Source organism: Neofelis nebulosa, chromosome 5, assembly GCF_028018385.1.
Source record: "Neofelis nebulosa isolate mNeoNeb1 chromosome 5, mNeoNeb1.pri, whole genome shotgun sequence".
Lineage (NCBI taxonomy): Eukaryota > Metazoa > Chordata > Mammalia > Carnivora > Felidae > Neofelis > Neofelis nebulosa.
The window spans coordinates 4,822,455-4,837,452 of record NC_080786.1 but is presented as its reverse complement, the minus strand read 5'-3'; the positions used below and the strand labels follow the sequence as shown (position 1 = coordinate 4,837,452).

The 14,998-nt window shown below is 46.5% G+C and overlaps 1 long non-coding RNA gene across 1 annotated transcript in view; it reads left to right on the top strand.

The window, feature by feature from the left end:
• LOC131511571 (uncharacterized) overlaps positions 1-14,998 on the top strand; it is a 46,115-nt gene that overhangs the window by 21,995 nt on the left and 9,122 nt on the right. The gene's annotated exons all lie outside the window — the stretch shown is intronic.

Here is a 14,998-nt window from a genome sequence, read left to right as displayed (position 1 = left end):
TTTTCCTCTGCAAAGGTTTACCAAGTCAACTGAGTCAACACAGTCAAGGTTTATTCCTGGATCTGGTGTGAATTTTGTTGTTTACTTCTTGGAGTTTGCAGTTCTCACATTGGTGGAAAAACAGACGTGGGACCCTGTCTCATTCTTGGGCACTTGCAATTTTCCATCCCCAGAGGAAAATGGATGGGGTGGAGGGGGACAGTCGTCAATGAAAAACAGGTCCCTGTGCTGGTCATCCCTGCCTGTTCTCAAGGGTTGCTGGGATCCTTGGTACTTGCGGTTCATGCCTCCTGACTTAACCAAGTTTCACAGAACGTTGCGATTTCTTCGTTGGTGACCACTTCTCTTGACTTAGCAGGTGCAGACACTACATCTATTCCTTGGTTTCTGGCTTTGCTCAGCTCCAGTTCCTACTTTTGGGATGAGTAAGATATCGCTTAGTCCTCCCTCTGTTGATTAGTTTCATGTTAGAGCAGCTCTCATTGTTCAGTTGACCCCACCAAGAATCCTGCTGTCATCCTTCTGAGTCCTCTTCTCTGGGACATCTGTATTTTTTCTCCCTTGTCTCCATGGCTTTGGACCTGGCCCCTTCTCTCTTTATAAAAGCCATCAAAGCATCATGGACGTTTTCTCCCTATGGAAGTTTATTTCTGTCTCTGAAGACCTCCCGGGGTCCTTCCCCGCTTTACTTTGGCCGATGTTCCCAGTTTCCCCTCCTCCCTTCCCTGTTGTGTCTTTTTCCCATTCGGTCTCTGTTCTGTGTGTTTTATGCTTGATCACTTCTGTTTTACTATTGGGGTGGCGGGGGTAGGGTCCCTGGCAACCCCTAGTGGCAGATGGCAGGGATTCGGGCTGGCCAAGGGGCTGATGGTTCACTGTTGGGCCAGCAGCGGGAAGGGATGAGCGTGCGATTTGAAGCCCGAGTGGCACGGTCACACCCGTGTGCGTGTGTGCTATGAAGCAGAAGACAGCAGAAGAGTTAGTAAGGGAAACGAAAAAGAAAACTTTGGATGGTCAAAGGGAAGAACAAAGGAAAATATCAGGGGCTTTAAAGAGGTCTAGAAGGAGAACGATAGGGGAACGTTTTCTTTGGGAAGTGTTGAAACACATCTCTCAAGAAAAAAAAAAACACCTGTAAGTACAGAAGCCGGATAACACGGAGTCTGGGAAAAAATGAGGAAGGAGTGAAACTCAGGCTCTGACATCAGACCGTCTGGGTCCACATCTCAGCATCACCACATAGCAGCTAAGTGACAAAGGACAATCTCCTTGTTTCTCAGGTTGGTCACCTGTGAAATAGGGATAGTAAGAGTGCCTGTATTCTGGGACTGTTGTGAGGATTCAGTGAGACAATGTGTGTGTCTCACTCAGGGTTCAATCAGAGAAACAGAACTACTCTAAGTGATAGAGAAAACAGACCTTCGAAGGATTGGACTCTGCATTGTAGAAACTGACAACTAGGCTGGGCTGTTTCTTCATCTAGTGCCGAGGCTATAGTAGCATTAGATTAACCAGCTTGGCAGTAAGGTAAGAAAACCAAGTGCAGTCGAGAGTACAGACAAACTGGCACCCACGAAGATGAACTGACACCCGCCTGCAAACTCCATGCCGTGCCTGACATGCAGGGGGAGCCCGCACCCTCCCCTGAGATTCCATACTTGCACACGGGGAAGTCGCGGGAGGAGACAGAGCAGGTGCGGGAGTGACAGGGACAATGTGAGCCAGCTGCCATAGTGCCTCCTGCCTTATCCTGACCTCAGAGCATACAAAATGTGGAGGCTGATTTCCTCCCACTTTTCAAGTCTCGAGCAGAATATCTCCTGTGGCTTGCCCTGACATGGAGCCATTCAGGGAAGGGAATTCTGGGAAGTGTGACTCCAGCTTGTGACTCTATGTTGTTACAGAGCCAAGCCGACAAAGCCAGCATGACATGTGAAAGGGTGTGCATAGAGTAAATGATAATACACCTTATTGGTGTTGTTGATTCGTGAAAGAGGTAGACAGTCTTTGAGAAAAGCAGTAATGGGACAAAGGGTGGGCCTCCCCAAGCGTCCACTGGAGGTGCATGTTTGAGGTGGACGTGGTCACTGTGGGAGGTGGAAATCGTCCTGCTTCTTCCTGTCATAGTTGCTGACACAGTCTTAAGCAGCCAGGTTGGACCTCAGTCCTCTGACATCTGCCTATCAGAGCACTCTCGCCTTCTCTGTGCACAAAAGCCTCCCCCCTCCTAGCACCTCTTGAGCTCTATTTTCCTCCTGAGAAGAGGCAAAGGGTAGCTAAAAATGGGAACTTTGGGTTTTCCACGAGAGGTGCCACAACCACCCACCTCTGGAGTTCTGGCTTATCTTCTTGTGCTGACATCCCTGACTCAGAATCTTTTTTTTAAAAACATCTATTCATTTTTGAGAGACAGAGTGTGAGGGGCAGAGAGAGCGGGAGATAGAACCCGGAGCAGGCTCCAGGCTCTGAGCTGTCGGTACAGAGCCCGACACAGGGCTTGAACCCATGCACCGCGAGATCATGACCTGAGCTGAAGTCGGACGCTTAACCGACTGAGCCACCCAGGCGCCCCACTGACTCAGACTCTTTACCCAATTAGAGCACCGCCTGCCTCCACATTGTGTGGCTGCTGTGTCCCATAACCTTCCCAGCCACGGTAGAGAAAGGTAAGCTGGTTTTCTCCAAGAATCCACAACCAGGCCCTTTGGGGATCCCTGCTGACACTCCGCGTTCCCATGAACACTGGTCTTCACAGATAAACTAAAAAGCGTACACGAGGGGTGAAGAATCTGTAAAGAGCCCTCTGATTCATCTCTCCATGCCTCAGTTTATTTGTATGGGAGATAAGGTTGTCAGCCACCTTCCTCAAAAGGATATTTTGAGGTTTCACATCGGAGAGTTGACATTTATTAACCAGGGTCATATGAACGCCCTGATTTAATCTCTGGAAAAATGCTTTGAGTGTTTCAGACATAGGGACCATATAAGCATAAAGAATTTTGCCCATAGCTCTTGAAGGAGGCGGTGGTCAGTTAACAGGGGTGTGGGCTACTGTTTGGTGTGCTCGGGGGAGAGTCAGAGATCAGTATATACTATGCTGGTTTATTAACTATTAACTATTCGCCCACCAAACAAAGATGTTCTGAAAATATTTGTCTTGTAATAGAAGGAGGATCCTTTTAGTCAACAGGTTACAATAGGGCAACAGCCTCTCACTGGAGAGATACCACTCTTAGGGGACAACGGCAAAAACTGGAAGCTTCCACGTGCCAGTCGCTACACTACAAGCCTTTCAAATCAATTTCTCCCTTCATCCCTTCCACAATTCTTCCCAGTAGGTATTATTATCTCTCAGGCTCAGAAAGATTAAGTAATTTGTCCACAAGCTAGGAAGGAACTAAGTCAGGGCTCCAACTTAACTGGTTTGCATGAAAAAAGATCCATGGGGCCTAGATGGCTCAGTTGGTTAAGTGTCTGACTCTTGACCTCAGCTCAGGTCATGATCTCATGGTCTGTGGTATCGAGCCCCACATTGGGCTTCTCGCTGACAGTGTGGAGCCTGCTTGGGATTCTCTCTCTCTGCCCCTCCCCCCACACTCTCTCTCATCAATCAATCAGTCAATCAATCAATCAATCAATCCGTGCTCTTCTCACTATATTATCCAACACTAATAGTTGTCTTCTAGGTCAACAGCTATACTCTTAAGCATTTACTATTTATGTTCTTATGTGATAACGTGGCAATACAGGAAAAGATAAAAATCTTTTAAGGACTATAGCTATTATATTTTAGAGCAAACGGTTAGATTAATAGCATACCTAGGCTTAAAAGAGCAAAGATGTCACTATTTTTGTGCCTTTGTGAAACAGATTATACTCCTTGGAAGAAAGTTTGTGTTAATGGCAATTCATGTGACGGGGAGGCCAAGTACATCCAGTTCTGGTAAGGAAGTTCCTGGGAGCTGAATCATACAAATGTTCAAAAGAGACCAGGAGCATTACTTAAAAAACAAAACAAAACAAAACAAAAAGCCTACTAGTGCGGTAACATCACGGTGTTTCAGACCATCCCATTTCTGCTGTCTGGTCACGAGTATCATTTGTATTTCTCCAAGAGCGAGCCATCACCAAGAATTGCTCCCTGTTTCGGGGCGCCTGGGTGGCGCAGTCGGTTAAGCGTCCGACTTCAGCCAGGTCACGATCTCGCGGTCCGTGAGTTCGAGCCCCGCGTCAGGCTCTGGGCTGATGGCCCGGAGCCTGGAGCCTGTTTCCGATTCTGTGTCTCCCTCTCTCTCTGCCCCTCCCCCGTTCATGCTCTGTCTCTCTCTGTCCCCAAAATAAATAAAAAACGTTGAAAAAAAAATAAAAAAAAAAAAAAAAAAAAGAATTGCTCCCTGTTTCTTGTCTGTGGTGCGTTGGAAAGATGACTTTCCAAAAGTCGTCTGTTGTAATTATCCAGATCTCAGATCGGAACCCCAGTGAAAATCCTTTTGATTTCAGCATGAAAGGAGGACATTAATAAACAAATGAGCATCATATATTTCACTTGCATCGACAGTCAGCTGAAGAGCTGACATGGGGAAACCTTCAAGAAGATGCCCTGGAAACAGGGGAGAGAAATCCTAGTTGGCTTGGCTATGTTGCACAGATCGAGGGTGTAGGAAGTGTCCTTTTGAGATGTGGAGGAGGAAGCTGTGTCCCCTTGGGCTTGTGCTGGGCCATGACCTGGAGGGGAGACACCCCCCAGAGCTGTTCTCATGTGTTGTTCTAACTGGAGGCTTTCCTTGGTAACTAAAGATTGTCTTTTTGTTACTTATTTATTATTTTATTGTTATTATTATTTTTCACGTTTATTTCTTTATTTGGAGAGAGAGAGAGAGAGAGAGAGAGAGTGGGGGAGGGGCGGAGAGAGAGGATCTCAGGCAGGGTCCCAGCTGCCAGCACAGAGTGGAACATGGAAACCGCGAGATCATGACCTGAGCTGGAACCAAGAGTCTGACACTTAACTGACTGAGCCACCCAGGTGCCCCTTCATTAATTACAATTCTAAGGGTCGTCCAAGTCTTTGGACAGAGAGTAGGTGTCGTCAGAAAGAAGACCTTTTACCCTGCTGAGCATTTGGAGGTGCAAAGGGAAGGACAGAGTGGGGCTCCGGGGTGGGGGCAAGGCAGGAGGAAGCAGAAGGAGGAGGGAGGAGGGTGGGGGTGAGGGGACAGGGAGTTGATGGAGTGTCACGTGCCAGGACCCCTCTCTATGTCTCCTGCTGACATCATCATGTCAAGCGTAGGAACCTCAGCCCGTGATTTATGGGAGTGGATTTCTTGTAAACACTGGTGACAAGACTGAGTTTAGCATCCCGCCTGAGGTAGGAACAGAAACAGCTTTTGCAAGAGAATAGGAACAGGGAGAGGCAGAGGGGGGTCAGAAGAAACACAGGACTTGGGAATTTCTGGAGACTGTGATAGAGGCTCAGTTGAGTAAATTAATTTGAGCTCAGAGTTTGTTAAGTGGTGATTAAAACGCAATAACCAGGACTGGCTGCGTAATTTTTCTTTAAAAATATTTCTTTGATTTTTTCAGCTTATTGAGGTACAAATGGCCAAATTATAAGACACTTACAATGTATATCGTTGTGATTCGATTAATGTATGCAGTGTGAAATGATTCTCCCTATCTAGTTAATTAATCATCTATCACCTCACATATTTATTTTTTTTCTCTCTCCCTCCCTCCCTCCCTCCCTTCCTTCCTTCCCTCTTTCCTTTCTGTCTTGTCTTTCTTTAATTTTGGTGAAAACATTTAAGTTCTCCTCCCTTAGAGAATTTCAAATATACAATACAGAGTTAGCAGCTGTGGTCATCATGATATACATTAGGTCTTAGAGCTGAAAGTTTGTACCCTTCTCAAACCTTTCCATATTTCCCACACCCCTCTGCCCCTGGCAACCACTTTTCTGCTCTGTTTCTATGACTTTGGTTGGATATTTAAGTTTCCACATATAAGTGACACCATGGAGTATGTGTCTTTCTCTGTCTGGCTTATTTCTCTTAGCCTAATGCCATCAAGATCCATCAATGCTTCAAATGGTAGGATTTCCTTCTTTTTTATTGCTGAATAATATGGCTGAAAAACACACACACACACACCAGAGGAATGTTATTGGAATATTGGAATTATATGTATATAATACATATACACAGAGGTATCTATATATACATATCTTCTTTACTCATTCATTCATTCAGTTCATCCATTGATAGACATCTGGGTTCTTTCCATGTCTTAGCTGTTGTGAATAATGCCGTAATGAACATGGGGATGCAGACATTTCTTCGATACCCTGTTTTCATTTCCTTTGGATATATGCCCAGAAGTGTGGCTGCTGGATCAGATGGTTCTACTTTTAATTTTTTGATGTACCTCCATACTATTTTCCACTGTGGCTGTACCAATTATATTCCCAGTAATGGAGGCTATAGACTTTTCTGGCCCATGGATTTGAGACTCCCAAGGAACCCTCTATAGATTTCAGAGGCTGAAAAAACTCCAGAGAGCACCTCTGGTTTGGAGACAAATTGAGTTTCATCCAAAAAGCAGTTATTGAATGTTCGCCATACGTAGAGAACCGTGCCGGGTGCAAAGAAAATAGAGATTTACCTGGACATTTCACATCGTGCGTTGTTAAAACTGTGAGAGAAATCAGTCCCTTCCCCTCAGCTGCTTATAATCTAGTAAGCGAGAGGGACAGGTGAGCATCTAGTTTACAAAGCAGAGGAAGTAGGAAGTCCTGGCGGGGTGTAGACAGCCAGAGAGCGATCTGTTAAACGGGTAGTAGGTGCAGGGAGCTGATTCTCGCCGCGCGTATGATGTGTATTTACAGGTACGTTTTACTGAGTACTTGCCTATGAACCATAACCTGTGCTAAGATCTTTCTATTTAATTCTCCAAATGGCCTCGTGGATGGGCATTATTTGGTATTTATTTTACAGCTGAGGAAACGGGCTGGAAGTTCACACACCTGGCAAGAGCCGAGCCAGACTGGAACACAGCTGGTCTGAGGACAGAGCCCACGCCCGTCCCTCCGCCACACGGGGCCGGGACAGTTGGTGGGAACACCTGGGTAGAAGGCTCACGGTTTCTCCTTTGGGGTTCTAACGCGAGTCTCACAGTTGATCTAAGACACAGACTTGTTCAGTATGCTTTGCTTTTAACCTCCCTCATAACTCAAGACTGAAAAGTCCTAACATTCTTTCCCCTCATGTCCCCACAACCTGAGTTGTCTCTGAAGGCGGTGGAGAGGGAGGGCAGTAAAAGGGGCCCGTGTGGAGGCAGCCCTGTCCAGCAGGTGTTCTTGGAGTTGATTTTCCGGGGGGGGGGGGGGGGTGATGGGCCTGCCACATCACACCCCTTGTGACTGGGGCTGCAGCTGAGTTCCCGGCCAAGGGAGGGGACAAAACCAAAGCTCTCGTCCAGGTCTTGCATTTAATATCTATTTGGGTGGGCTTTGCTGACTGATCCAACCTGCTGTCGGCAGAGGCCGTGGCCATCCAAACACCCAGATGTGCTAAGAGGTGGATGCCGTGCTGGTCACGACGGAGGGGCTGCGGATTGATGCCCTTACTCCATGGTGACTTGAACTGCCCTCAAGGAATATAGAGGCGATTAACTGCAATGAATCTGAAAAGTCACCAGCCGTCAGGAAAGCAGTGACAGACGCCAGTCGAGTGAGTCTGGTCGGGGCTGTGCGGTTTCAGAGGCACTGAGGTTGGTCTGGGGCCATCGGAGAAGAAGACTCCACCGAAGGGGCCGCACCCGCTTCTGTTGACCTCGGGGAGCCCCCGGAGGGTTTTGAGCAGGGCAGCGGCGGGATCAAAGTGGTGCTTTTGGAAGATGATTCTGGCTTTGAGGTTGACTCTGAAGGAGAACCGCCACCAAAAAAGGCTTTGCAATGGTGGGGGAGCCGTGAGCACCCGGTGCCAGGATGAGGCTGCCAAGCAGGCTGGCTAAACTTGCTGTGCTGCCGCGGGCCCCTTGTCGTTGCCCTATATGGCTATGGCCTGCCACTGGGCACGGGCCTCCTTTGTTTCTAGCCTGCCCTCTCTCTCGCTCCCAGGAGCGTCTTCCCTTCCACGCCAGCTCTCCCAGTGCCAGTTCTGTTTCCACCCCACCCCCTACAGGATATTGATCTCACCCAGATTTTATGATGTCTCATAAACCTCTTGGGTTTTTTCATCTGTCTGACTCACCCCAATCATGCTATATTCTCCTAGCACAATTAGACATCTCCTTTCCCCTGTGCTTTATAAATTACTTATCACTGCATTCAGGCATCCGTCTTGAAATATAAAGTGCTTTGGAAAAACAAATGACAGCCGGGGGCGGAGTGCCCATCATCTAACCGTCCCCTTGTGATTGCACTCACCTTTGACTGATCCCATTACCTCCTTATCGCTCAAAGCCTGAGGTCACCGAGACTAAAATTCCCCTCCGGGAGAAACCGAAATGGGGAGGGGGAAAAATCCTTTACTTTCATCTCCTGAGGCTATGAAATTTTCCAGATACGAGACTTAAGGAGGCTGGATTTTTTTCTGTAGGGACTGATGAGTCTTGGGTGGTGGTGGTGATGGGGACAGTGGAGGACGACGTGATTAAAGCGAGAAAGAAAAGAGAGGTCCAGGGGAGACACCCTCGAGGGCAGTGACACTTTGCTTCATGTGTAAAACACGAGTAAGTCATAGCTGTGAAACCAATGAACTGAATCAAAGAACGTACAGCCGCTTAAATCTGTAGCACAGCACAGTGCACAACCTGAACGTGTGTGTATGTGTGCACCCTATGCACGCTTGGATTGCAGTCTTACTGGCCAATCTAAGGCACCTTTCTTACTTTTCTCATCCTCAGGGGCTAGTTTGGTCTATTACTACCCAGGAAAGGAACCGATAGCTTCCCACGCTGGTTACATATTAATACCTTGCTATTGCATTTTCCTAGTCTCTTTGGTTAGCTTTTACCGAGTTTTGGGGAGCTCTTTGCTCCTAATCTGTGTTGGCAGGCTCTGGTCCTCCTTGGCAATGTTCTTAAAGACATTCAGGCAACAAGGACGTTGGGTTAGACTTCCGCAATCATCTCTCCCTCTTCCCGAATGGCAGTGTGAGGCTGTATGTTTCCTTCTGGTGCTGAAATGACCACAAACGTAGTGCTTAAACCATACAAAGTTATCATCTGTTGCAGTTGTGGAGGTCAAAAGTCCTAAATGGGTCTCACCGGAGTGGGGCCCAGGGCTGTCTCTTCTGAGGTTCAAGGAAGCTCTGTGGGGGTCCAGCTTGCAGGCTCCCAGAGCAAAAGTAAATCCCTGCAGATACCAGGATCTACCCTCTCTAAACGTCAGGTTGGTATCCACCTGCTGTTACTTCGGCTCCTTCCTGAGGGTCTCACACTCCTGGGGCTTGTAAAGAATTTCGTCCTTCTGCCAACACAGATCTCTGCCACAGAGTTCGGAGAAATACCGTCCGCAAGGTCTTGCTTCTTTGCTAGTTGATTCTTTAGTGCCTGGTGCTGTTCCACCTTGTACCCTACAGAATGCACGAACCGGAATCTCTTCTGAGTCCAGCTCTCTTCCTGGGCCTTCCCCCCCTGGCCAAGTCCTGGCACCCTCACTGTCCCAATGCCCTTTGCACAGAATAAATGATACTCCTCTGATGGCTGATCCTCCTGGGTACAAGTAACATTTCTTGGTCCCCAAAGCCCACAGGTTTCATTATTTCCAGCACTGGCTCAAGAAGATTTGTCTTGCACCGCCTCATTGCGTTGAATTTTATGGTTTTAATATCACATGCCTGTAAGAGTTACAGATTCTGTAAAACCGATTTCTGAATACTTAAGATTTTAACTCCCCCCCCCCCCTTGTGATGGAAAGAGGAAAAAGAAACTTCTGCAGTCCTGGGATGAGAAGTTTCGTGATCTCTCTATAGCAGGAAGACTCTTGGGGGGCTCATCATGAATAGGGTGAGGAATCTGGCCCAAATCACACGTGGTCTGTGATTTAAAAACTCCCAGGTCCCCCCCTGTTGTGAAGACGTCTCTACTGTGTTTCCATTTTGATGACGTTTTAAACTCTATTATTATCTGAATCGCTTTTGCTGGGGCCCTAGACATCGAGGGAGCACCCTGGTGGAGACATACTAACAAGATAGGAAGAATGATCTCGCCTTTACAAAATCTAGCTTCACCTGAGAAAATTAATAAAAGGAAATCTTGCCTAGCGCAGTGTCAGGAGGTCATCAGGGAAGGCGGTCATCCCTGCGTGGCGTCAACGGCAGAGCCGCATCTTGCAGCTGGACGCTACCGATCTCCCAGCAGAAGGAAGGGAGGAAGGCTTCCTTCTTCCCCGGTAACAGCTCAACCAATGGGAGACAGGCACGACGACAGCCGGCCAATGAAAAGCCACTATACTTCAAACTCCCAGGGTCCTCCAATGGACTTCTTGTTTCTAACAGCCTCCCCTCCTCCTTTCCTCTACAGAAAGAGGGGTCCTCCCCTGGGTTCCACAGACTTCCTATGGTGTTGCCGTAGCTTGCTTGCGTGGGGTTGCGGTTCTCTGCTCTTCCTGAATACGCCCACTTGTGATAGCAAAATAACTGGAAGTTTTATTTTTTACGGTTAACACAGCTCGTCTCCACAAAATCTCCTCCCCCCCCTCCCTAAATTCTAGTGAGACTGTCCTGCTTCAGGTGTTGGTATATTCTAAAAGAGAGAGCTGAAAAGTTGCATTACTACCACTCGCAGTCCAAAATCACATTTTTGGCCTGACAGGTTTCAGTTTTTGTAGACCGTGTTCCTAATGAAATTAGCCTATTTCCAGCATATTCTTTAAAGATTTTGTTTTAAAAAAAAAATTTTTTTTTTAACGTTTATTTATTTTTGAGACAGAGACAGACAGAGCATGAATGGGGGAGGGGCAGAGAGAGAGGGAGACACAGAACTGGAAGCAGGCTCCAGGCTCTGAGCCATCAACCCAGAGCCTGACGCGGGGCTGGAACTCACGGTCTGTGAGATCGTGACCTGAGCTGAAGTCGGACGCTCAACCGACTGAGCCACCCAGGCGCCCCAAAGATTTTGTTTTAATATTTATTAGAGAGAGAGAGGGAGACACAGAATCTGAAGCAGGCTCCGGGCTCCGAGCTGTCGGCACAGGGCTCGAGGCGGGCCTCGAACTCACGGACCGCGAGATCATGACCCGAGCGGAAGTCGGACGTTTAACCGACTGAGCCCCCCAGGCGCCCCCGGCGCATTCTTGTGGTTCACGGTTCTTTCTCTATTGTAGCACTAATCCCTTTTCAGTGTTACTTGTTTGATGACAATCGTTCCCAGTGGACTCCAGTGAGCATTTGTTGATTTGACTGCAAAAATGCCAACCATGTAATGACCAAAGAAACCTCCATGTTTGAAACCAGCAGCTTGTGATCCACCACGTTTGGATTTAGCCTCTTAGGTACAAATACATTTCATCAGCCTATGATATGATTTCCACCCTTACCAGTCTCGTGCGTGGGACACATTGGAGCCGTGGGGAGGTCCCTACCCAACAGCGATTGCGTTTCACTATAATTTTTCTCCCTCAAAACTCCCTGTCCCAGTACTAAAGTTTTCAGGGAATATTTTTGGAATCTCTTCGCTTTCAAGTGATTCCTTTACAGTTTCCTCCAGGGAATTAAAGAGAACGTTTACTTAGGAAATGGTTTTAGTGATTCCTCCTAAATGTAGAAGGGGGAAGTTGTGGCAAAGAGCACGTCCTCCCTCCAAGGCCCGGCACCAAGCAAGCAACTGGAGACCCTTGCGGGCTGTCTCTTATTTCAGTCCACTGTTGCTGATTCTTGACTTCCTTTGTCTTTGAGAGAGACACATGGGTGCCTATCTCATAGATACACATTCAACTTTACATCCTGCAGACATGGCTTTTCTTTTTTTACCAGCATCCACTGGACATTTCTAAAGATTACTCATATATTAGAGCCCAAAATAAAATGCCAATTAATTCGCCAAAGCAGAAACCCTATGGATATTTTTTGACCACAACACACAATGGTTTTAATGACACACACAAGCTACACACACACACACACACACACACACACAAGCAAGAGAAAATCAAAACTGTAATTACAGAGTATTAGAAATGAATGAAAATGGGAACACTTCCATATGGTCAAAGCTGAACTCAGAGGAAAAGTCATAACCTTGGATGATTTCTTTTTACCTTAGTAAGAATGAAAGTAGCCTGGGTGGCGCAGTCGGTTAAGCGTCCGACTTTGGCCAGGTCACGATCTCGCGGTCCGTGAGTTCGAGCCCCGCGTCAGGCTCTGGGCTGATGGCTCGGAGCCTGGAGCCTGTTTCCGATTCTGTGTCTCCCTCTCTCTCTGACCCTCCCCTGTTCATGCTCTGTCTCTCTCTGTCCCAAAAAAAATAAATAAAAAACGTTGAAAAAAAAATTAAAAAAAAAAAAGAATGAAAGTAAATACACTAAGCAAATGATTTTCAAGCAACTGGTTTAAAAGGAGAAGATAGAAAAGAAAGATATTGTCATGTACAAAAACAGTCAGAGTCAGGTGTAACCTGAGAACCTGAGTTAATGAGTTCAGTGGAGAAAATCTAAAGATGACCCACCATTTTTCTTGGAAATAGGTACTCTACTTTTCCAGGTGTATTTTCAGGATTTCAGCACATCCTGAGTTCCATGAAGACATGGAAGAAGTTCAATAGCTATTTAAACTTGCTGGTGCGATGATAAAAAAAAGTCTGCTACTTTTTTATTTTTAAAAAAAGAACTCTAAAATACGTTGCTATTATCTTGTTAATATTTCGAGGTACAGTTAAATTTCTATTGCCCAGGGGAAGATTGAGGACTATTTAAAACTCCTTACTGGAAGCTAAGAAAAACAACAACAACATGTTCTAAGGGTCAAAAACACCAGGTGTTCTAGAAAACACACAACAGAATAGCAACTGGGCAAAATCTAAGAGACCGTTACAGGATATCTTTAAACCATTTTTTTTTTTTTTTTTTTTGTCCAAGTTGTTTGTAAGGATTTTTGTTTTGTGCTAAATCTATGGAACACACCTGCTCACTCAGTTTCCTGGGGAGACTATTTTGGGCAGTGCTGAACTTTCTTTTATTCCCAGATTTATACCAGCCTACACCCGGATGGTCAGTCAGTCTTTGCTAAAGCTATTGGCCATGAGGAAGCTACTCTTCTTTTGAGTTTTTCACCCCTTGGGAACACAGATCCCACTTTCTCCTACTCCCTACAAACTGACTCCAGAGCTTCCATTTTTACTATGATTATGCATTTTTGCCCTTTTCAGTACTTCATAGGTATTTTCGTGAGATGTAGGAAGAGAGGGGGTATTAGGTGGACCCAATATTACATGAGAATTCACTACCATAGCATTTTCCAAACTATGTGCCTTGGAATAGTCTAGTTGATCCTAATAGGTGTTCAGTAGATCTAAATCCCCTTTTATAGATTTACTGTCAAAATTAGGCAATTAAAGGCTCTGAGAAGTCCTGAGAAAAGAAGCCTGGTTTATTTTATTTAAATCTACACTATTTGAGCACAAAATTTTCTTTCTTTCTTTCTTTCTTTCTTTCTTTCTTTCTTTCTTCTTTCTTTCTTTCTTTCTTTCTTTTCTTTTTCTTTTTCTCTTTCTTTTATTTTTGAGACTGAGAGAGACAGCATGAACAGGGGAGGGGCAGAGAGAGAGGGAGACACAGAATCGGAAACAGGCTCCAGGTTCTGAGCCATCAGCCCAGAGCCCGACGCAGGGCTCGAACTCACGGACCGCGAGATCGTGACCTGAGCTGAGGTCTGATGCTTCACCGACTGAGCCACCCAGGCGCCCCGAGCCCAAAATTCTTTTTCACAGCCGCCTGGGCCTGGCTCTAGGCTGGGGCCAACTAGTAAGTTTCCTTCCCGACTGTCTTTTCCTTGGGACAGCCAGGGACCTTGGACTGGCTTTTGGAGATCTGTGTTTTTTATTTTTGTTTGTTGTTTGTTTTTTGTTTTTTTTGTGTGTGTGTGTGTTTTTACCTTTTAGCAATACTTGACATCAGGCTATTTATATGTACTGTGATCTTTCCACTGATTTTGTTTTCCTCCCTTTAAAAACAAAGAACAACAACAACAAAAAGAGGTTAGAGGGGGAGAGAGCCAAAGCATAAGACACCCTTAAAAACTGAGAACAAACTGAGGGTTGATGGGGGGTGGGAGGGAGGGGAGGGTGGGTGATGGGTATTGAGGAGGGCACCTGTTGGGATGAGCACTGGGTGTTGTATGGAAACCAATTTGACAATAAATTTCATATATTAAAAAGAAAAACAAAGAACACTAACTCTGATAATTAGTTCTGTCTCACTAGTTGCTTTAAATATGTAACCCAGATGCTGGACTCTTATTCTCGATGGGAGGTGTGTGTGTGTGTGTGTGTGTGTGTGTGTGTGTGTTTAGAGCTGAGGAGGAAGGTGGTCTATGAAATCAACCCTACTCGTAGTCACTTGGACATCTACACGGGGCTCTCCTTGCAGCCCATGGCCCACACTAAAGGTGTCTCAGTTGTGCTAGTGATGGGGTTAAAAATGTTCTATTCTTTTCCTCCCAGAGTCCTGAGGAAGATTCGACCGGTTCTTCACTTCAAATTCACCACGACAGAACCCCAGTCCTTCAGCATTGGTGGTGGAGCGTAGGGCATAGTGCCAGTTAGATATGTGCCAACCCTCAGCTGGGCAGGGGGAGGAGCTGAGGGGCTACAAAGCTGTTCTCTCACACTGTGAAGACGATCCCCCCGGATCCCCCCCTTGTTTTCCTTCATATCAGCATTTCTTCTCTGCCCCTGCCCCCTCTCCAGAGTCAGTCTCCTGAAGTCTTCACCTCGTCCCCATACCAAAACCGTGGCTCTTCTCCCTGCCATTTCTTGAGTCTGGGAAACCTTCAAGACTCTGGTA